The sequence below is a fragment of the Falco rusticolus genome, chromosome 21, assembly GCF_015220075.1.
Source record: "Falco rusticolus isolate bFalRus1 chromosome 21, bFalRus1.pri, whole genome shotgun sequence".
Taxonomy (NCBI): Eukaryota; Metazoa; Chordata; class Aves; order Falconiformes; family Falconidae; genus Falco; species Falco rusticolus.
This window is the reverse complement of record NC_051207.1, coordinates 43065-63695: the sequence shown is the minus strand read 5'-3', so window position 1 is coordinate 63695 and position 20631 is coordinate 43065. Positions and strand designations below refer to the sequence as shown.

Genomic DNA, 20631 nt, shown 5'->3' with positions numbered 1-20631 from the left:
TTTAATTTAAAAAGATAGTCAGGAGCTATAAACTGCACTTGGATAGCCATTTGTCTGTGCAATTCCTAAGTTGTCTTCTTGCATCCACGCTCCATCGTGCCTAGGAGTTGCTCCCATTCCCTTCCCTTGGCATTTTTCCTACCTGGAGGCTCATCACGCAGATGTTTGTGCCGCCTGCTGCCAAGGCCCTGGATTTGCCACACACTCGCTTTCATCCCCAAATCCACATGGTTACGCCATGGCCGGGCAGCAATTGCCGCTGAAATTCCCGGCGAGAAGCCGGCCGGGTGGCAAAGGCAGCCGCAAGCACCTCGTGGTAAGAACATCACACCTTCCCCTACTATTCCAGGGGTCAGATCAGCAGCCGCCCTTCCTCGCCGTGCAATTCTGTACACGTTGCCCGAGAAATGGTCTCAGCTGGAGATGAGCTCTTGGAACCAAGGCGAACCGAGCAGGGTGGAAATTTGCTGCGTGCAATGAAGAAGCCAAATTGCTCCGACAAACCACGCTCTCCAAGGCATCCATATGTACTCAGAGGCAGGTGGTGAACGTTGTTTATCTATACAATTACATGACAGGTGATTTATGGGCGATAGGCCAGCTCTCTCCTAGCACAGATGCCCAGCAGGTAGAAGCCCTTCATGGCAGGATCAGCCTAGAGCTGAATATGCAGCTGCATCAGGGTCACGCACCGCAGTTTTGGGGATGAGCTCCACGCCGGGACCACACTGAGCTCCGGGATCCCACCAGAACCGCGTGCACCCGGCTCACGGTGACCGTGCTGATCCCACACTCCATGGGGACCATGCAGGCTGGTCCCAAGGCAATTCAGCAACAGCTTTCTGGTCCAGCGTCCACCCCCAGTGTGGGTCCACCACCACCTGGTGTGGGTCCACCATCACCCAGCACCTCCGTTCCAAGCACAGACTCATCCTGGCATGAGCAAAGCACAACCACAGGCTGCCCCTGCAGCTCACAATCAGCCACTTCCCGAGGAAGACCAGTGTCCTCGAAAGGAAAAACTGGGGCACCAGGAGCCCTTATTTGCAGCAAGATATTTGCAGTTGATTACTATCATTTCTGCAATAAAGCCCCTTAAATTCGGAATGCGCCATCAAACGCAAGTGCCCCCAATGGGGCTCCCCCAGATAACTTTTTCTTGTGATTTTGAGGGTTCTTGTGAGGTTTGAGTCACTTCCACCGTGTGCCCCCTTCAAACAGCGATGTAGGACCACGCCACCTCACATATCCACACGTGGAGCGTTATATACTGTGGAATTCTTAATTTTCTTACTTAAAAGTAACTGCTTTTCAGCAGCATTTATTCTCCACGCAGCATTTAACGATGCTCCCCCTGCACGCTCGGGTCACAAACATGGAGGTGTGTGTAGACACATCTACAGGTCAGAAAAGCCTCAAGAAAAGGGCTCAAATTCTCTGCAGAATAATTTCCAGAAGTATGAGAAATAGGAACTGGGTGGAGAACATGATCAGAGCTAATCCCGGGTACTGGAATGCTGGGAAGCTCAAAACCATTCCCAAGGGTCCCCTCCAGGAAGCGCCACCTCGGGTGGTCACCAACTCGCATTGCTCCTCACCCAACAATGCGGAGAAGGCGGCGAGCAAGGGCCACTGCAGGTCAACTCCACACGCGCTGGAAACCTTCCGCTTCCAGAACAGGTCAGGAAGAAAATTCGTAGGGTACAAATGATTCTGACTGTCCCCCAGCCCCTTCCCATTATGAAGATATGCCTTATATCTCCACTGCCACGCCTGCTGTCGTAATCTGGATTTCCACCCGAGGAATGGGTTGCTCCGTCGAGACAGAACACCTGGTGGTCCTGACCTCAGGAAGGGTTCACCAAACTCTAACTGCCTGGTCCTTTCCGCTGAGAGGCTGGAAACCAGCCCCCTTCCCTCCTTATCCGATTCCCCCAGCCCTCCAGAAAGATGGGTTTTGCGGCTCCTCAACAGGCAGCGCGCTCATTTTCTCTGGCATTTGTATTTGTTATCCCAGCTGACATCATTTAGTTTGTCAGGTCCTGCAGAGAGTGACAGAGCCAATGGAAATCGCTCTGGCGTTAATTACGCGCGGGGTCCTCCACCGCAGCTACTCCTCATGATGAGATGCCCCAGCATGGCAGATACACCGCCAATTTAGTGAAAAGTTGGAAAACTAGAGCAAAGTACTTAAAAAAAAGGGAGGGCAACCAAGAGCCCTGGGTGGCAGCCAAGCTGTTGTTGCCCCATACCGGTGTTTCAAGCTGTAGATTAACAGCAAACAGAAATTCCTTGTCCCAGAGCTGCTGCACGATCGTGCACAGCCCTCCTCATGAAAATTTTGGGAGAAACCACCTTGGCTCCTGATGCTTATACCCGATGCAAACCAAGACTGAGCATCCCTGGCCTGGATTCCCATGGGATGGCCAAGGGTAGAGTCGTGAAAACCACCTCAGCCTTGGGAGCATGCGATGCCTCATGTAAAATTCCCCTCCTGGGAACGAGAAGATGGGTAGAGCAGCGGCTGAGGAGCATCTTTAAAGGATGCCCAGTTAAGTGCACTGCTCTAGCATCGATTCTGGTCCTTGGAGGCGAAAATACTCGTACCCAGGTGGGCTACAAAGTCCCTGAGACAGCTGGAGATGGAGCAGGAGAAGTTCCCTGAGCATCAGAGGGAGACAGAGGAAAGGGAAGGCTCCTTACCCCTTGTTAACACACGAATAACGCGCAGAGTGGTGGGCTATTCCCAGAGAAGCCAGAATGTGATCCTAATGCCATCGTTAAAAGACAACAACATAAATAAATAATAATAATAATAATTAAAAGATTGTCAGGCTGCAGAAGTCTAGTAACCCAGAAGTCTCTTACTGGATGGGAAAAATTTATCAAGAGAGGGGAAACAAAACCCAACAATTTCAACTTCTTGACCCACCCGCTGTACCCTCACCTCCCCACTGGCAAATTCCTTCAGAATTTATTAAAGAATTGCTAAAAGAGCCTGTAAAGCGGCTTAAAACTCACTGTAAAAATGCTGGATGGAGGCGATCAGCGGAGGGTCGCTGCAGGAAGGAGGAGACGGAGGCACAAGCCCCTTCGTGCTCTGGAATCTTCAACACAGAAACTAGAAAAATCACTTGCTGCCACGACTTAATCAGATACAACACGCGTTCTCCAAACAGGAGAAGACTCAGACCCAGTTTTCCTCCATGCATGCCGGGGGACTTCTCATCTCAGCCCGAAGCTGCATCCCCTGCGCAGTTATTAACATCATGCATACACAGATTAGAGTCATTAGCATCTCTACGTGGAAAAAAAACCCGTTGATGTGCGAGCACACAGCTACCTCTCATCGCAAAGGGGAAGATGCTACTCATTGTAAATACAATAGCCTGCCCTACTCCGGCCTCCTCAGGAGCGTGAATCACATCTCCAGATTTATTTTTATTTTTTTTTGTACTGGGTATTATCAAGACGTGAGTCATGGGAGAGCAGCGAGACAGCAATGGTTTCATTCCCCAAACCGTCTACAGGGCAGTGATGGAGTCGTTCCACCGCCGGTTGGATTCCTCTAATGAAGTTATTTAGTAAATGAGCCACAGGCCACGCCAGCGGACAAGGTGCTACCATAAAACAAAGAAAAAAACCCCAAAACACGGTCTCCCCGTCCATCACGCTTCAAAATCCTGTGGGGTGAAGTAAGGATTTGGAGAGTTTGTTGTTGTTTTGGCTAAACATTCCACGAGGGAAGGATTTTGCAAGGTTTTCTTTTCTTTTTTTTTCCCTCCCCCTTTTTTTCCTTGCTTCCATGGATTTCACTGCCTATGCCCACATTTTACACCCGTGAGGATGGGAGGTGATTTCTCGCTACCAGAGGCTGAGCAGAAGAGCAGCGACGCTGCACACCAGGGGGGGGGGGGTCCACTCAGCATCGTGCTGCCAGCCCTATGGACCACCTGGCCGCATCCACGCACTCCTCAACTTCCATAAACCACAAACCACACCAGGACGCTCCAACCAGCCCACCGTGACCTAATGCAAGGTGTAAATCACAGCCTGAGCCAGTTTGGCCCTTTGAAGCCCATGAGATGACCTGGGGGGGGTCTCAGGTCTGGACCAGACGAGGAAATTAGGAGCGTTTGGGTTGGAAAAGACCTTTAAGGTCCCCAAGCCCAACCCTTAACCCAATTCTGCCACATCTACCACTAAAGCGCATCCCTTAACGCCGCATCTATATATTTTTAAATCCCTGCCCGGGATGGGGACCCCCCCATTCCCCTGGGCAGCCAGTTCCAGTGCTCAAAACCCCTTTTTTTTTTTCAGATTTTTTTCCTAAATATCCCACCTAATCCTCCTCTGGTGCAGTCTGAGGCTGTTCCCCCTCGGATCCCTCTGGAAAAAAGACGGACCTCTGCCCCCCCACTCCCCCCCAGCCTCACCCAGGCATCACCGGTACCAAAGGAAGGCACTTAACCCCGCTTTGAGCTTTTATTTCCTTTTTTTTTTTTTTTTTTTTTTTTGTATTTAAATACCCGCACCGGCCAGCACCTTGTAATTAACAAGCAATTAACGCACAACTCTAATCCCTCAGCTGCAGGCTGCGCACCCCCGGGGGATGCAGCTCCGCGCCACCGGCCGGAAAGGGATGCTCGGGGGTACCAGTGGGTACCACTCCCCCCCTCCCCGGTCCCACCCCCCCGGTACTGAGCGGGAGGGGCTGCAGCCGCACAGGGGCTGCGCCCGTGGGGCGGGGCCGCCTCCCCCCCGCCCCCCCCCCCGCTTCCTCCTCCTCCTCCTCCTCCTCCTCCGCTGCCGCCGCTGCGCGGAGCCGGGGCGGGGCGGCCCCTGCGGCAGCGGCTCTGCCCGGCTCCGCCGGCTCCGCGGGTGGCTCCGCGGGCGCGGTTGCTCCGCCGGGGGACGGCGGAGCGGGGGCGGCCCCGGCCATGGGCGGCGGGGGCTCGGCCGGAGCGCGGCGGGGCGCGCCGCCCCTCTAGGCTCGCCGGGGGAGAGGTGAGATGGGGGGGTCGCGGGGGGAGGGGGGTTTGGGGGGGTCGCCGCGGTGCGAAGGGGGGGGATCGATGGGGAGAGGAGGGCGCCGGCTCCCCCGCGCTCCCCTGGCGTCCCGCTGCATCCTAGCATCCCCCCAGCAGCATCTCAGCGTCCCCCCAGTATCCCACCAAAAGCATCTCCCCCCCCAGCATCCCCCCAGCAGCATCCCAGCATCACCCCAACAGCATCCCAGCATCACCGGCCCCAACGTCCCCTCAGCAGCATCCCAGCATCACCGGCCCCACCATGCCCCCAGGATCCCCCCAGCATCCCCCCAGCAGCATCCCAGCATCACCGGCGCCCTGATGTCCTGCGGCCAGCGCCGGGCAGGGCGAGACCCAGGTGGTGGCAACCGGCCCGCAGCTGTGCTTTCATCCCTTATTATTATAATTATTATTATTATTTTTTCTCCTCCTCCTCCCCGTTTGATAAATTGCAGTGTCATCGTCGGATGCGCCTTCCGCAGCCGCGTTGGGGTTGTCGCGCTTCGCCCCACGGAGGGGGAGAGGGGGAGGTGGGCGCCAGCCCCCCGCGGTACCCGCATCCATCCCCGGCATCTGCGGCACGCCTGGCTGGAGCGGGTTTTTCCAGGGCACGGGCTTCCTCGCGGGGAGTTGGGAGGCATTGAAATAATGGTCACCGATGCTTTCACCTCGCTCTTCGTCGGTGTTTAATTTTATTTTTTTTTAATTTTCCTTCCCCTTCTTCACTGCTGGAAGGGGGTGCCTGGATGGCACCGTCCCGCTGCTGGGGTGGCCACCCGTTTTTTTCTCAGGGTGCTGAGCACGGTGTGCCCTTTCAGAGGGGTGCAAAGGCTGCGGCGAGCTGGCGACGGCAACCGGTGTTAACCCCCCAACGTGTGTTCCACCCTTCCACCCCAACCCTCCAGGCTCCTTGGCTCTGGCAGGGCGCGACAGGCGCTGCCGTCGCGTGTAGCGTCCCCGGCAAGGGTGACAGTGTTGTCATTGACCGAGGTGACTCTCTGCCACCGAAAAAGCTGCGCCGAGCTGGGCTGAGTTTGCTGGAGCAAGGTGGGGGGGGCATCTCCTCCGGGCTGGGGGCCTCGCTACACAGAAAATTTGCAAATGGGGTTGTGTTTTAGCAAAGGGGTTTGCTCTAAAAGAGCCCCCACATCTCCTATGGTAGCTGGATTTATACATATATTTATATTTCTTCTGCTGCTACGGTAAAAACTCTCACTGTGAAGCACGCAGAGTGCTTACTCTCTTTTGAAACCTTAAAAATACCTTCTGTAGTTCATTGTTTGTTTGGTTTTGGTTTTTTTAATATATATATAAAGATAAAGCAGCAGTAGAGAGAGGTTGCACTCAACACTCTGCTTTTTAGTGTGCCTGGATGATGATGATGATAATTAACGGGCAGATGGCCATTATCCCCCCCCCCCCCCCTTTTACATGATTTAAGAAGAGATTATATTTTTTTCAACCTTCTGTATGATTTTCCAGGTTGGTAACCCAGGCGACTCTGAGCTCGCCTGCCTCGCCACAGGCAGTGCAGCATTTTCTCTCCGCTGCCTGCCGGCTTGTCTGATGCTGGAGGATTTTTTCTCCGATGCGCTGCCGCGAGAGGGCTCGTTCTGCGCCTGCTTTCCGCCATGCGCACGTGGGAATGGAGATGCTGCACACTGGACCCACGCTTTCCCAGGGGGAATAAATCTTATTCCTTACCTGGTTTTTATGCTGGTGCTGCTGGGGCTGGTAAATCTGAGCTGCCAGGATGTTTGTGGGTTTTTGGGGGTTTTTTTGTTTGTTTTTTTTTTTAACCAGCAGCCACATTATTGTTATAACCCAAGGCTTGCAGCGGTGCAAGGGACAGCTGAAGAAAGCCCCCCATCACCGTAGCTGGGGTCGCCGATGCTTTTGTTCGAAATCTTCCATCGGAAATAAGTGGAGCATTGAGGACGGGAGGTAACGTCCTACTTGGAGGTGGCAGGTGTGGGCTTAATGAGTTACGGGCATCGTTAGGGCGGCGGCGCTGCCAGTGGGTTGTCTCACACTGTTTGCACGTGCAGGTCGGGGCGGGTGGTCGTGCGCTGCAGAGTTCTTGGTGTTGCTTCAAATGTGGGGTGGTTGTTGTTGTTGTTGGGGGAAATGGTTAGGTTGGTTAGCAGCATGTTAACCCTCCAGCTGGCCTGAAAAACAAACCCTTTTTTTTTCTTTTTTTTCCAAAATGGAATTTACCAAAAAAATCTCCCTGTCCTAACACCTGCATTTTTAAAAAAAATTTTTTTCTTTCGGGCAAAAGCTTCTTTTTCATGAGAAGGTGCCAAAAAAATAACCCAACAACTAGGTAGGGAACTTCTAGTTTTCCCATCTCTTTCAACCAGTTTCTACTCACCAGTTCTGGTGGTGGGCGTTTGGAGTGGGTTTTCCTGCAGACTGTCAATGAAATGGCACGGTGACAGCTTCTTGGCCCGTCGGTACAATTGGGCTGATCAGGTTACTCCCTCCTTTGTGAAAAAAAAATTATATATATATACAGTCTACTTGAAATAATTAGGTATTCAATGACTGGAGAGAGATACATTATTTTTTCCCCCAATAATTTCTGTGCACCCAGGTTGAGGATGCTGCAAGGAGCCGCTGGACGCTCCGATGAGGGTGATGCAGGTGGCTTTTAGGGTTGGCACCTTGTTTGGTTGGAGTCTTGGGATGATGTAGGAGGTGGGTGGACAAAAGCTGAACCTTTCTTACTACATCTGCAAGATATGAAAGCGCGAGATCTTAACTGACCCCTCACCGCAGAGGAGTTTTAGGTGATGATGTTTGAAACGAACCTGTGGGCCAAGGAGTGTTTTATTCCCTGCTTGAGCATCACTTGGTTGCAACTGGATTGCCCCTCGTTGCTCCTGCTGCTGCAGTTGCCCTCTCTTCTGGGACGGGCTCCTTGTTGCTTGTCCTGTCGAGGGAGTTAAAAAAAAAAACAAAACAGATTTTTGATAGATCGTTGCAAAGTGAGCGCCTGCCCTTGGGTTTCATGGTTTGGCTTTAGCTACGCTGTGCGCCGATCCCAAATCGGGATATCAGGATTCCCCGCCAAGTGTTGGTTGCCAGCCTGGGGCAGAGAGACGTGACAGATGTTCCTCATGGAACTTATTTTAGAAAATGTGTGTGTGGGTGGGATCATTGTCACCTGCATGAAAGATTTTTTCACTCACGTAACAGAGGAAACGTTTCTATGGATTGAATAAAGGGAATTTTCTTGCAGTACGAAATACCGGACAAAGGAAAATTCTTTGTAATTTCAAAAGAGAAGCTACACTGATTTTTTTTTTTTTTTTTTTTTTTTTTTTTTGATGACAAAGAGGATCTCCACTTCTCTGATCCAATGCTAAGCTCTGCGTCCTTTTTGAAGAGGGCAATTAGTCTGGGAAAACTGGCGACACTTAGCTGCAAAGTGACAGGAGTTTGCCGTGAAGCGGAGCGTCTTTGAAATACGTGCATATTCTTTTCTAATCGGTAACAATCGCGCTTCCAGACAAATTTCAAGGATCACTGAACCTCTGCTGAGCCCTGTCACATGCACTGAGTGCAATCCGGCAACGAGCAAGCCTCCCCTCCTTTCGCGGCCGCTGGTGCTTTCGCTTACTCAAAGCTGAATTATTAATATCCTTATGGATGCTCGGTGATATCCAGCTGGCTTCAGCCAGGCTTTTGTAGCAGGAAAGTGGGAAGCTTGACAAAAACTTGTCTTGCCCAGCGTTAGCAGCTTGTTATTGTCTCGGCTCGCACGCATACCCTTCGCGTGGCGTCTTGAAAGGAGGGTTTTTGCGCTGCCTTCGCGTGCTCCTTACCTTTATCACGACAATTGTACCTGAATTCGTGACTCTCCTCTGTGCTGGAGATCTCAGTGGTTTCTGAGTGGGTTCTGGTCCTTGTGCACATCACGAATTTGGTATTTCTAAGGGTGCGGGTAGCATTGACCTTAGCGCTTGTCTTTGGACTTCGGGAAGTTCTGGAGGTGCGGGGAGGAGGGGAAGCAATAGGAGGTGGGAGGGAGGGAGAGAGGCAGCGTATAAAAAAAGATTTTAAATTGCTAGACTAAAAGAGTTAATAGCTTGTGCCCATGTTGCTGACGTGGGTTTTTGGATATATATTTTTTTTTTAATATTTTTTTTAATCTAATGGGAGGTGGAATCAACCCTTAGATGGCTACGCTTTGTATTTTGGAAGCGTATTTGCCTATTTATTTTCTGAGATGAACGCTAAGAGCCCTGGCTGTGATGAAAATAATGTGTATTGATCGGAAAATATCTTCCGGGGCCCGTTTTTCGCCAAGTCAGCAACTTGATTTCAAGCGCAGGCGAATCTCTCTCAGCACGGTGGGCAAACAGTACGCGGAGCACGCGTCGGAGCGGAGACACGCGTCTCGAGATGCATCAGGGAGGAAGGTTTGTGTGGGAATTGGTGTCTTTCTGTTCGTAGTGCCTGGAAAACATCTTCTGTATGTGCCAGCAAAATGGTGATGCAAATTTTGCTTTGGCTTGTGTGTGTATGTATATATAGATATATATAGATGTAAGATAGAGCTGGAAGGTGCAGGGTGGCTTTCATACTGGGAGATGACCTTCCATGTCCACGCTGAGGTCTCTCTGTTGCTGGCTTGCTTACATTCTCTTGCCAGATGACCTTTATGTTCAGAAAGGGCTTTTTTTTTTTATTATTTCTCATTTTACCATCTTTGAAAACGGTTTGGACTTAGCCTACCGCTTCAGGTCACGAAGCCAAGGGAGAAGTACGATTCGGGGGTTGGGCTAGGTGACCTTTGGAGGTCCCGTTCCAACCAAAGTGATTCTGAGGATTCAGGGTATATGACAGCTGTGAAAACAGCAGTGTTTTACTTCTGCATCATAAATAATGATGAGAAATGGTGTTTTTTGCAGCGCGTTTGCCTGTCCGTGCTGGTCACCAGCCAAGTCTGGACGGGAGGTCGTGTCACTACATGACCATCAGCTCAACCTGGTGTGACGGTGTCCCCAAGCAGGGCGCTGGATGGGGCTAGGGCTGCCCCAACCACAGCTGGTGGGTCCTGCTGGGAAGCTGGGTCATGTCCTTGAGATGTGCGATACGGGGAGTGTGAGCCCCGACCTGTCGGCGGAACACCACATGTAGGCGTACGTAAAACTCAGCTTGCTCTGAGCACCAGCCCTGCCCCGTGTATCTATTAAACCTGAAAAAAAAAAAAAAAAAAAAAGCTGAGAAAATTGCATTTGGCACCAGCTAGTTATCCCCTGCAAGCCTTGAATCTGCTGCCTGGTTGTGCCTGGAAGCAATGCCAGTTGTTCTCCTGGAGAAGACCCTGTGAGGAAAAGCCACCGCAACTTGGCAGGAGGTCCGGGGTGGTTGCAAAGCAGCTGAGCATCCCTTGGGAGCCTCCCTCCACCGGGGGCTTTACAGGGATTTCCTTGCTGGGAAAAACAGCGGACTCAAACAACCGCGTATCCCCTTTTCTTTGTGGTTGTAAACCACGGACCTGTTCCTTTCTGCTCCCTCCACCCCACCACCACAAAAGACTTGAGATATGGAATCGTTCTTCTCTTCCAGCTGGGAAGAAACACAGCTCCTGGCATGGATGCCCCGGGTGATGTTCTTACTGGTTTGGAAATAGCCATGCTGGAGCTGCTGTCTGTCCTGCTCAAACACATCAACGTGTGGAAAAAAACCTGGGTGTGAAGAGGGCACGGCTTCCCCTCGTGATCAACGTGCTGGAAACAGCAGGGGTGTTGTGAGGGGTTCTGGTGGCATGTCAGGGACGCTTTATTATTAGACAAATGTTCTTGGAGCAGCATGACTTCCATATTTTTTAATATTTTTTAATATTTTGATTTTTTTAAGCTGAACAATGAGATGCGTAGGATGAGCGGTGGTACGTAGAGCTCCACGCTACCCATCAAAGGGACCATGGGTCATGCTGTCTTGAGGAAGGCTGTTCCACCTACCTGAGGCTGATTATTTTTGTTGCTTCTAATGATCCATTAAATCAGGAATTAATTTAAGAGTTTGTTTGGGGGGTTTTGGGTGGGTGTGGTGGGTTTAGTGGATTTTTTTCTTTTTTTTGGTGCTAGTGAGAGCATGCTTGAGGGTCGACGTCCACGTGAAACACCAAGATTCATGCATGCTTCATGCAAAGCAGGTTACAAATGCTTTCAGCCTTCAACATCTACTGTATAAAATCACTAGATAATTCAGAAGAGCATCGCTTTCTCCTCCTCTCCCACGAAACAAGCTGTAAGTGTGAGGAGGACAAGGTGGGCGCGTTGTTTGGCCGTGTCCTTTCAAACCCACCAGGCACATGGCAGCCTTTGGATGTGCGCGGCGCCTCTTAGCGCTTGCAAAAGCAGCCAGATTATTTAGCTTTTTTCCTTTTTTTTTTTTTTCCCTCCCCTCTACAGCTCTTCCTTTTCTAACTGTAATTAGAAGCCATTTCTGTGTCTGAAATTACAGGCTCTTAAATTCACCTGAGAGCAGATCCCTTTCGCTGAATTCCCCAGTACTATTTATGCCATCGGCAACAGAGAGAAATCCTGGAATAGCGTTATTGCGTGGCACTCTGAGATTATTATAGAGCGAGCAATTCTGCTGCGGTGGCACATTTTTTTCTCCTTATTTTTCTGTCGAGAAATGCAACGTGCGTAAGCAACGCTAAACCAGGTCATCGGCAGTAAGTTGTGCTTGTGCCTGCTTAGTGCCGGCTTTCTGTATTCTATTAAGCCCAAAATGTGTGTTTTTAGTGTAATATGATTTGGTTTGGGATTTTTTAAATTTTTTTTTGTATCAAAGGTGTGGTCTAGGGTGGGTAAATTACCCTGATTTAAGGTGAATTTGGGGTAGGTGGATATAGAGGTTGAATTTGTGGATGTTTTCTTAGCAAGCTGAACAGCCAGCGCACCGATGAGCAAATAAATGGTAAGATTTTTTTTTTTTCTTTTTTTTTTAGGGCCAGTGCTTCTAAAACAGAGCTCTGTAATCCTTTGAATTCCCTTGAATAGCTGGATGCCCTGGAGCTGGATGTCTAGCTACAAGGGCTCCCCTTGGTTTTGTATTTCCAAGGGATATTTGCATGAGAATGAGTAAGAGCAGAGGATTTCTCTGTCGGGATGCAATGAATGGGCCTTATCCATGAATCCCTGGAATGAATGGGAAGGCAGAGGAGGTGGTGGCTGCTTAAGACGTGGCGTGACTATTTCCTGACCGTGGTCTTGACCCATCGTTGGTTGCGATATGTAGGAGAGGGACCTTTGCCCACCGCTGCTGTGCAACACCGGGAAAGCCGTTGCCTTTCCTTGCAGCTTCTTTATCTTCTGGCTTTCCTTCGCCTTTTTCTTTTTTTTGGCGGGGGTGGGGAGGGGGGGAAGTAAGCCTTTAAAACCGCCCGTTCTCTCGCTGACCGGCCACACGTAAAGATTTGGGGGTGTTCCAAAAAACTCGGTTTTGTCTTGGTGCTTCATCAAACGCTCAGGGCTGCCACAGCACCGGCCTGAGTGTTTGTCTTCAGGCCAGGTTTTACCCCTGAAATATTTTTTTTTTAAATTTATTTTTATTATAAAATAATTTTGTAATTTATTTAAATAAATAATTTAATAATTTAAGTTTAAGTATTTTTATTATATTTATTTATTACAAAAATTTATATTTTAGTGTGGCTGATGTCAGCGGCGTGCAGTTTGTTGGATTTTGCTTCTTTTTTTACGGACCTCTGCCTAGGTCAGAGGGTTGCTAGGCTGGGTATGTTGCCCAGAAATTATCTGTATTAAAGAGAGGGGAGGGGGGGAATACAAATTAAAAAAATACAATTAAAAGGCTTGGCAAGGCTTTGGTCCTTCATGACACCGCTCCTATTTCATGGTGCCTGAAGGATCTCAACCTGCAGCATGCGGAGGCTTGATTCACCCTCATTTTGAAGCCTTGGATTTGTTTCTTTCCTCCAATTCTGCTGCTTTTTTTTTTTTTTTTTAATGAAAATATTCTTCCTTGAGTCACCGTAACTAAGATCTGAATTGCAAATTATGTTCCATCAGAGAAAAAGAGGGGATTCCCCAATCCCCTGACTAATCATACCCAGGCAGTGGAAATCAGTGGTGCTATTAAAAAAGCCAGGATGGGAAAACCAAATGAAATCGGGTGCTTTTCCTGCATTAACGTGCCGGCGGATCGACGCTTAGCTCGTTTTTCCCTGAAATAAAATGCCTCTTCTAGGAATATTTCTATAATAGCGCTGGGCTGCCTGCAGTTTCCGAGCTCATTCCTGTTGGCTAATTTCATAATTTCTTCCCCCCTGAACTTCCAATTTAGCACCCACACCTTACTAATTAGCAGAGCTATGAGCGCTGACAGGGAGTTCTTTGGCAAACTTACAGATCTCAGGCAAGTATTTGGCTGAGATGGGCGGAAAAGTGGAGGATGCAAAAGACGGAGGCACCGCGAATTGTTCCAGTGGCATTTAGGGGTCCTATTCCTCCTCCTCCTCCGTTTAACTAGAAGTTTCATTTAACTAAAGATGTGTTTCATGCCAGAGATGTTACGTATATTACTTTGTGTGTGTAGATGCACATACATTTAGATGTAACGCCGCCAAAGCGGTACCTTTCTATGCCGCTACGCTACCTGTCGCTTAGCAAAACCACCTTGGTTATTATTTTGCAGCAAGAGAAAAATACCTAAAAATGAGCTAGAGGTGACGAGGAGGGCTCTGGAAGTTGGAGGGGGGAATTCAGACCGGTTTATTTAGGTGAGGATGGGAATAGTGGGAGCTGGATGCAGGGCACGGAGAGGAGAAGATGCAGGGCAGGGCACGGAGGAGAAAAGCCTGTTGGGAATATCTGCAAGAATCAGTGGCTTGATCTGTTTGAAGTTTTTGCTTTAAAATGTAGATCAGCCCCATCTGTGAAGAGTGAGAAGCACAGTCCTTGGCATGCTTCGGATTTGCTGCTTTGGGGGAGGAGGTGTCCTTTTTCCTTTTTTTTTTTTTTTTTTTTTTTTTTTTTATTTCCTTCCTTTGTGGGGATGTGGTTGTGTGTGTGGTGGGGTTGGGGTTGGGTTTTGCTGGGGTTTTTTGGTTGGAGGATATGTGGGGTGTGTTTTGGGGTGGTGGTGTGTGTGGTTTTTTGCTTGTTTTGGGGTTTTTTAGCTGTATCTGCAGCTGTCCTACATAAGCTGCTGAACTTAGCAGCTCTGGCAGTCAGAGGGTGGGCAGCATCTTTCCCTGGAGGGGTCTGGAAGCTGCCTACAGTGGGCAGCATCTTTCCCTGGAGGGGTCTGGAAACTTCCTACATCCAGGCACTTCTCCTTTCCCTTGAGGAGGAAGGCGCCGAGGTTGGCTTTAACAGTTCACGTGCCCCCAAAGCCAACGGAGCTGGTTGCATTGCACCGCAGAACCCTCGGAGTTATTCCCGACGTCAAGTTCAGCTGTGTCAGCATGCCGCTGGAGGTGAATCAGCCCCGACAGAGCCAGAACTAATTAACCTTGGGTGCAGAGCACTGCTCACACCGCTGCACTTCAGCGCGTTGCAGCGTGAGCAGCTCTGTGCCTGGAGTAGATGTTTTCCAGCTCGCTCAGAAACCGTTTGGGCTTCTCTGATGGTGGGGCTGTGCCGATGCAGGAGCGTTCCCAGCCTCTGATAACATGGGGTCCTGCAGGAGACCCTATTCCCACCCCAGTTTGCAAGGAATTAATGCTGCTTGGATGTCCTCGTGTCCTTTGGAAAAGCCTCTGTGCTCCGGCACATGCTGGGAATTACTTGGCCCGTTGTTCCAAGTCGATGGATGGAGGAGAAGGAGGATGTGGAAGTCACTGGTGTGATGGTCTCCATGCATGGAATTGCTGTAGATGGACACATGAGACCCTGCAAACTCGTGTGGGACCTGGGTGGCTTCTACACTTGCTGCGGTGCCAGGAGGACGTGTCGCCTATGGAGCATCAAGGCAGATCTTTGGAGCTTCATACGTTTATCTGGAGACCTTGGAGCATCCGTGCTTCGCTTCACGGATGTGGCAGGGCAATGGCATGGGTCACACGGGTGACTGGCAGCACTGGGAGGCATATGGGAATGACCTCCCTTGCTGCCACGAGGCTAAACGAAGGAGAGCGCTAAATTTACAGGGAAAGCCCTTGTGGTTGTCTTCACACCGCTCCATGGGAGCAGAGCGTGGTCTGAAAATGATGGTGTCCATTATTCTGCTGTCTGAAAATGGCTAGAGCAAGCGAAAGATCATCACATTTCATTTTCTCAGCAAAATTTGATATCAAATAAGGATTTATTAGAAGGTAAGCAGCTCTGGGACCGTGCGGTCAGAGACCCAGAGCCACCAGGGGAGATAAAAACGGGCACCAGCAGACACGGTCACTTTATAACTAGATACATTAAATATTTTGCACTCTGGAAGCCTGGTGATGTTTCTGCTGCGGTGTCTTCATCACGGCTTTTTTGCAGGGGCAGTGGCGTAGGGGGGGGGAGGTGGACCTGGGTCTGGTGTCACACACAAGGATGCGTAGACTTGGAGACCAAAAGGACACGCGTGTCAGTGGCCCAGGGAGCATCCCACTGAGGTGTGCTATGTAAATATGCAATAAACACGCAAATGGCTTGCGTGGGTGGTGGGGGGAAGGGCAGGTGGAGATGTGGATAGTTCAAGTGTTTTTTGCTGTGGTTACACAGCGTGTAGCTGGGAAAAAGGTTTATTTTAGATGAATAGGCGTTGGCCTGGTATAGATGTGGGTCTGGTTGCTGCTTTGTGCCTGCTCCCGGCATAGTTAGCGGGTTTTTGTGGTTCCCCAGGGTCTGCAAGGACATCTCCAGGGGGAGTGCACTGGGTAGAATTATTTCCCAAAGGAATACACCCCTCCCCTGGAAAGGACGTGGGGTGAATCCTACACAGCAGACATGAGCACATCAGGGCTTTCTACTGTTTTGCAGGAATGCTTCTGGAAGAATCCGCGCTGGTGGCAGAGGCACGGGGAAGGGATGGGGGATGGGATGTTTGTGAGATGCTGGTGCGCCTTTCTCCCCCGTCCTGTGACTCCGTGCAACATAAATCCGTGCAAAATAAATCCAAGCGCTAATAAGGTGATGACACTTTTAACACTTATTAAATATTAAGGGTGGCCTCTCCTGGAGGTGGCGTCTCTTGGAGGTGGCATCCCTTGGAGGTGGCATCTCCTGAGGTGGCCTCCCTTGGAGGTGGCCCCTCCTGGAGGTGGCATCCCTTGAAGGTGGCCTCTCCTGGAGGTGGCCTCTCTTGGAGATGGCATCTCCTGGAGGCGGCATCTCTCGGAGGTGGCCTCTCTTGGAGATTGCATCTCCTGAAGTGGTGTCCCTTGGAGGTGGCCTCTCCTGGAGGTGGCCTCTCTTGGAGATGGCATCTCCTGGAGGTGGCATCCCTCGGAGGTGGCCTCTCTTGGAGATTGCATCTCCTGAAGTGGTGTCCCTTGGAGGTGGCCTCTCCTGGAGGTGGCCCCCTTGGAGGTGGCCTCTCCTGGAGGTGGCATCCCTTGGAGGTGGCCCCTCCTGGAGGTGGCCTGGTCAACCGGGGTTGAGGCTTGGGGAAGCCTGCCTGTGCTTCCTTGCGTTTCCAGTCCCTGTGGGCCAACTGCTTCAGCTCCTTGGCTTTGCTCACAAGACTTCCCAAAGGCAGGAAAAGTGGAAGATGCCACGTTGCTTGGCCAAGGTGGCGACCGGGACCCGGGAAGGGTTATTGATAACGGGAAAATCAAGATTAATAATTCTAAAAGTAGCGTAGGGAAGGAGTAAAGCAACAGGGCAGTGCTAGGACCAAATAAATCCAATCGGGTCCTCACCGTGTCAGCGTGCAGCCCCCGAATGCCGCAGAGGGAATTTCCCACACGCAACCCTCAACCCGCTGGAAAAGCAGCATAATTTTGCTTTTCCTCTATTTTTTGGGTTTTTTCTCCCTTCTTTTTCCTGGCTTGGCACAAGGCTCACCAACCACCATCTCAGGGAGGCTGTCACTTTGAGAATAAGGTTGGTTCAAGAGGATGCCGGGTGTTGAGATGCAGCTAATTCGGTCGGACGCGGCAACCGGGGGGTATCGAGAAGCTTGTGCAAATACTCCGTGTCGCCGTCGTCATTACGCTTTACTTGCTGGAGTATAATCCTCCCCTAAAACGCTCGGAGAGATAAGATCATGCCTTATCTTTCGGGTTTGCTTTTCCATTTCCATTTTCTTTGCCTTTGTCTGGGAGCTTTTGCACAAAAAAAAAAAAAAAAAAAAAAAAAAAAATTTAAAAATATTCTGCATCTCAAAGCATGTTTGAATTTAGCAAGAGGCTGGTAATGCCTTCCCGGATAGATGCTGCAGATTTTTCTTGCATGTCTAATAGTCATTATTCCTCGATCTCATTTTCTTTCTTTTTTTTTTTAATTTCGTTTTTTTTCTTTTCAGCAGTTTGCAAAGTTTTTTACAAAAGGCGATTTGCTGGCAACCGCCGTGGAATACAATTGTTGCTGCCTTTTAGGTGGTGTTAAAACGAACCTTTAAAATCATCCCTGTAAAACATCAATTTATCAAATAATCCTGAAAAAGAGACTGGAAAAGGAGTTTTTTTGGATTTTTTTTTTTTATGTGTTTATTTATTACTACTAAAAGCTCGCAGAATAAGATGTTTGTGCTGGGTGGTTCTGTTTTGCACCTGCATCCCTCCGTAAAACCACTGAGGGAATTAGAGGGATTAAATTTTTTTTCTTTTTTTTCTCCTTTGCAAATATTCTCCCCCTCCCCCTCTGTGGGGTTTTGGTAGGGGGCTGGGTTTGTTTGGGTTTTTTTTTTCGGTGTTTTTTTTGGGAGGGGTTGGGGTGGGGTGGGTGGGGGGGTTGGGGGGTGATTGTTTTTGGGGGAGTATTGGGCTTTTGGGGGGGGTTTAGGGTTTTTTTGGGTGAGAGTTGGGGGATTTTGGGGGGGTGGGGGGTGGTTTTTTGGGGGGGAATGGGGTTGTTGTTTATTGGGGTTTTTTGTGGGGTAGGGGTTTTTGGGTTTTTGGAGGGGGTTGGGGTTTTTTTTGAGTTTGGGGTTTTTTTTGGGGGGTGGTTTTTTGGGAGAGTTTTGGGTGGTTTCTTTGGGAGAGTTTTGGCGTTTGGGGTTTTTTTGTTTGTTTTGGAGGAGGAGTTTTGGGTTTTGGGGGGGTTGAGGTTTTGGAGGGGTTTGGTGGTTTGGGTTTTTTTGGGGGGCGTGAGGTTTTTGAGAGTTTTTGGGGGGGGTTGAGGGGTTTGAGGGTTGTTTTTGGAGGGTGGTTTTTTTGGCGTTTTGGGGGGGTTGTTTGGGTTTTTTTGGTGGGTTTTGGGGTTTTTTTTTTGGGGGGAGGGTGTTTGGGGTGGGTTTTTTGGGTTTTTTTTTGTTGGTTTTTTTTTCCCAATGTGTTCTCTAATGGCATCTGTGTGGCTATTGCTGCAAAATGTCAGCGCCGGCATCCCTCTCTCTGTGTGTTCGTTCACCTTGGGAGCAGGATGAATTCAAAGGTCGAGTGGGGGAGGGGTGGGGAGTGGAAATCACCTCCTGGGACCCAAAGAGCCCGTCGTCAGCGGCAGAAGCTGCTGGAACTTGGCACGAACTGGGCTTTGTTGGCAAATGTGCCGCTTTCCCCTAGTAGAAGGGGAGGGAGCAAACAATGACGCCTTGCAGTGGCACGGCGCAATGCGCCTCCTCCAAATATTTGGGAGGTCAGTGTGGTAAGTCAAAAAGCATCTCTTGGACCCCCTGGAAAGGCAAAAGGAGGTAAAGTAGTTGATGGTAATGGTAGAGTTGCCCCATGCCTTCCTTCAGGAGAGGTTTTACGATGAAGGATGCATAAGGAACCATCATGAGTTCCCAAAATACGTGGGGGAGCGAGAACTTGAGCTGTGAGAACATCCTGAGGCTGGTAGGAGCCTCATGGACCTGGTGGTCTCCCGTGAACCTGGTCAAGGGTTTGAGATGTCACCCCCTTTGTGGTCTTCCATTGAGATGCGTGGAGCAAGAGGGGAGATTTTGCTTCCCGAAGTGTCAGAGCCAGCTTTCCTGGCTGCCGGCACAACGGCTCGGTGTCGCACCACGATGCCCAGGTGGCCACGTCGGATTTTCATGGGGTAGATGGGAATAGGGGAAAAAATATGGGATTTTCATGGGTAGATGGGAATGGGGGGGGGAAATATGGGATTTTCATGGGATAGATGCGAAAAAATATGGGATTTTCATTGGGTACATGGGAATGGGGGGAAAAAATATGGGATTTTCGTGGAGTAGGTGGGAATACAGGGATAAACTGGGTTCATGTGTCAAAGCCATGAACATATTCCGAATCCCTGGCACAAGTGGTGATGGTTGCTGCTCCGGACACAAGCTTGTCCCGCTTTGCAGCGTCAGCTTTCACAGCCAGGCAAACCACAGCAATTCCCACAGATCTCCTTTTCCTTGGTAATCTTTTTTCTTTTTTTTTTTTTTTTTTTTTTTTTTTTTCTTCATTTTAAGCCAACAGCTTTGTGGCATTAACTAATTGGCTTTAACTTTGTGGGAGTTAAAGAAAAATAAATCCCCAGGTGGATGATTTTGTTGGGAATTAAAATGCAGCCGGTCGTCGTAGATGACTGGAGTCGGCTAATCCTGATTTGCAGCCGTTGAAACCGGGATTAGAAGCGGTCACACGAGGATTAAGTGCAGTCTGAATAATCTACGAGGAATGTAATTCAGATTAAATAGCTTGTGTTCTTGTCAAGGCAGCATGTTTGGCATCTCTGCGTGGTGTGCCCTTCCCTCGCCTTTCTTAGAATGAAAAGAAAACTGCTGCCTTGAGTCACAAATTTTCCCCAGCAGCTTTTTGTCTTTTTTTTTTTTTTTTTTTTTTAAAAATTCCTTTTGTATTGTGCTTGGTGAACAGATATTCACATTCCACATTTCCCCACACCGTAAAAATGTGACGTTTATAAAGAAAATAGTTAAATTATTAACCAAAAATCCAGCCTTGGATAGGGGAAACAAAGTAAATCAGGGGGAAAAATTATTTATTTGTTCTATGTGCTAGAAATTGTGTTGTCCCATGGTGGGGTGTTGCTCACCCACAGAAGTGGAGCAAGATGAGCAAAGCGAGTGTTTTGGGCCTGAGCAGAGACAGAATCGCTGAAGATGCTCTCGGTGGGTTTGCTGGGAATTCAGAGTGGGAGGACCTCGTTGTCCTAGCTGGAGCAGTATCATCCTGCTGGCTCCAGGATGAATGTCCTACAGGGGTGTTGACTTCCATAGGTGCCTTCTTTTTCTTTTTTCCTTCCCTCTCTTCACGCAGTGGCTTTTCCCGCGCTCCAGGGCTCCTCTCCCCCGTTCCACATGGAGGGATGCTGCGGCTGCTGATGCTGACACATAAGCCGAGAGCCCAGACTTACCTTGGCACACGTCTGGTTACGCTCGGGCAGCCTCCTGGATCATCTTCTGATTCACTTCCCACTTAAAATGTGCTGGTTTTAAACTGCTTGGGGCTGTGCAGAACCAGGATAAACCACGATGCCCTGCAGCGATGCGCCAAGAGGCAGCCAGATGATGTGCCGGTTTGTCATCACCTTGATTCAGAAGAAGCTTGGTAGCTTGC

The 20631-nt window shown here is 49.7% G+C and overlaps 1 protein-coding gene across 3 annotated transcripts in view; it reads left to right on the top strand.

Moving 5' to 3' along the window:
• The first annotated feature begins 4824 nt into the window (after positions 1-4824).
• LOC119140508 (leucine-rich repeat and fibronectin type III domain-containing protein 1-like protein) overlaps positions 4825-20631 on the top strand; it is a 54543-nt gene continuing 38736 nt past the window's right edge. For all 3 annotated transcript variants that reach the window (XM_037371917.1, XM_037371918.1, XM_037371920.1), the window contains exon 1: positions 4825-5007. The gene's annotated coding sequence lies outside the window, so the exon portion shown is untranslated. The remainder of the gene's footprint in view (positions 5008-20631) is intronic.